Source organism: Octodon degus, unplaced genomic scaffold (assembly GCF_000260255.1).
Source record: "Octodon degus isolate 3935 unplaced genomic scaffold, OctDeg1.0 scaffold00037, whole genome shotgun sequence".
In the NCBI taxonomy this organism is placed as follows: domain Eukaryota; kingdom Metazoa; phylum Chordata; class Mammalia; order Rodentia; family Octodontidae; genus Octodon; species Octodon degus.
The window spans coordinates 11,238,320-11,241,396 of NW_004524613.1; the positions used below are offsets into that span (position 1 = coordinate 11,238,320).

Genomic DNA, 3,077 nt, shown 5'->3' on the forward strand with positions numbered 1-3,077 from the left:
GGTATAAACTTCAGAAAGAATAAGGTAAAATGAACCTTTCTTCTTCTTGGTTGATTGTTTCGGTTACTTTATTACAGTAAAAGAAAGGTACAACATGACCATTGTGGATAACTCCATACTGTGATTATATGTCTGTCCTGATGTATGGGCAGATCCAAGTTACACCTGGAACAGGTGTAACTGTTTTCCCTCACCCAAAGGAAAGCAGCATCTCTGCAGGCTTTGGTGATGTTTACAGGAGGCTACATCCTCTGGGTAATCTACTGGATATATTTCCAAGAAATTTAATGTGAGAAAGTTAACTCCAACTTCCATGTTTTTTGTGCAGTATCATGAGGACTTAGATTCTTTTGACACAGATTTCCAGAGAAAGAGTGAAGTGGGATTAGCGTCAACTTCCTGCAGGAAGCTGAGTCCTTGCCATGAAACATAAAACTAAAAAATTGTTTTCCTCTCTCTGTTTGTTTAAAAGGTTAACACCAAAACCAAATGAGGGTAAAACCCAATTAGATCATAAGACTGATCTAAAGAAGGGTGCAGGGGAGATTAGACTTTACTTTACACATGTAAATAGCACTGCATGACACAGGAAGGAGAGCCAGTCAGAATCTACATGTGGGATTCATGCATTACATAAATTGAAAGAATAAAGTGTTCAGAAAACATATTCAGATAGCAACTTGAAGTATTTTGGCACTCTCCAGTCCATTTATTTATTTATTTATTTATTTATTTATTTATTGTTGGCAGAGCCGGGAATTGAACTCAGGCCCTTGCACTTGCCAGGCAAGTGCTTATTCTACTGAGCTATATCCCAAGCCCCACTAGTGCCTTTAAAGATATGTTCCTAAAGATTATCTACGTTACTTATTGAAATCCTAAAGTTATAGTAGCCCGCATAAACTATGATTAGATAACAATGTTAATTACTTGAGTGAGTAAACACGCATCTGAGAAAATGAAATTTAAAAACTAGAATTAGTTTTTAAGTGTTAAATAATTATAGCAAAACCAGTTCATCTTTTTCATACTAATCTGTAATCTTTGTCTCAGTATTTTGCTAGTATTTCATGTTTTACTGACATCAGTTTAGGCAGAAGAAAAGTTTGATGTTTCTAGCCTTTGGGAAAATAAGCTTGCTTTCCACAACTAGTTGTAATTGATAGCCTGATCATAAAAAGGAAAATGGCTTTAAAAATTCAAACTTGAAATTCTATAGTCAAAGATGGCTGATGAAAGAGACAGGTAGAAAGGAATATCCAAGGAGCTTTGACTACATCACATAACACAATAACTTATATCAAAGACTTCAAATTATGAAGAAAATTTTGTACTGGATCCATATATTGTAGCTTCAAAGACCGGAAAGTGTGTAATACAATTACATATCCTTCATGGTCGTTTTGGTTTTTTTTTTCAATTTGATCTTTAATGAGATTGGCTTTGATCAGGAGCAAATTTAGTTGGCTATATACTGTCTTACCCCAAAGAGTAGGGATGCCAAAGTAAACAAGTAAAATTTAAAAATAGCCAGTTATACTTTAGTTTCATAAATCATTAATCACTTTTTGGTATAAACTAATCATATCAAAAATTTAGAGTTAGGACCAGGGAGATAGCTCAGCAACATAAATGTCTGCCTGGCAAGTGTAAAGTCCTGAGTTTGATCCTGCATACAAAAAAAGGAGGATATACTTATGAGCCAATTGCATCAAAAATTTAGGATATACCTCTATCCCAGGCAATATTTTGGCCACAGCTCCTCCAAAATAGGGTTGTTTATTTAAAATTTAAATTTAACTTAGTACCTTATAATTTGTCTGGCAACCTTACCAATCACTCAAAAGAAACCCAGTGTTGCAACTTGGAGTTGGCACATTTTAGAATGGTCTCACTCAAGACAGCCTGGTTGATTCTCTGAGTTACCCCAGAAGAGCTTTTCAGAAGACATCTATGAACTTGCTAGTGAGATAACCTCCTAGTAAGAGCCATTGTCTTCCCTCTGAAAGTCTCAAGTCAGTGATGTAGAAGATAAATTTAAATACAATATGCAAAGGAAACAAGAAGCTCTTGAATATAGACTTTAAGTAGTATGTTAACTTGCATGGGAATGCATTATCACTGAAGTCTGCATCCTGAGCAGTAGAACATTGCCCAGCCTATAATTAATGCATATAGAAAAGAGGATGAGGGGGCCGGGGAGATGGCTCAGTAGAATACGCACTTCCCTGGCAAGCGCAAGGGCCTGAGTTCAATCCCTGGTTCCACAAAAAAAAAAGAGGATGAATGGATGAAATAATGAATAGACAGATGGACGACACCACTAAAAATACTACAATGTGCTAATGGAGATGCAAAAAGTTATCTAAGAATTTCAATAATCAATTTGGTCACATTTGCCAAACTTAAAAAAGATAATTTTTTTCACAGTAGGAAGAAAAATAAATCCTAGTGTAGTAGCCCAATGTAATCCTACTGGCCAGTAAAAATAGATGAGCCATTTGTACATCCCACATAGATATGATTCAAAAATGTGATCCTGAGTAACATAAAACATATAAAAGAGCATGTAATGCATGATTCCATGTTTGTGAAGATACAGACAACACTAAGAAATAAAAATCTTCATTGTTTCTTGGCCTTTTGGCTAAGATCAAGTGTAGAAATAAATATCTTTAAGAAAAAAACCTAGAAGGTGCAAGGGAAGGACTTACTAGAACAGGGCCAAAAGGAACATTTTTAAAGTTTTCTTTCTTTTACATGCTTTATTTTTAATACTGCATGCTTGCAGCACATATGATTACATTTATTTTGAGGAGCTGGGACATAAATGATGATATTATCCTGTTTTGATAGTAACTGGGTGAACTTTTGTTAAAACTGACTAAATCCACATGTGAGATATGTGTTTCATTCTACTTCACTAGAAGGAAAAGTGTGAACAAATATTAAATTCTGGCTCCATGCAGAGGTATTTAGGGATAGTGTAATAATGTCTGCAATTTGCTCTGAAATGCATCCAAAAAATTCAAATACAAGATAAAGATACAGGACACAAGATGAAGCAAGTATACTAA

The 3,077-nt window shown here is 34.9% G+C and overlaps 1 pseudogene; it reads left to right on the forward strand.

Annotated features, from left to right (window-relative positions):
- The first annotated feature begins 2,627 nt into the window (after positions 1-2,627).
- Positions 2,628-2,831, forward strand: LOC111816716 (annotated as a pseudogene).
- Positions 2,832-3,077: the final 246 nt, after the last annotated feature.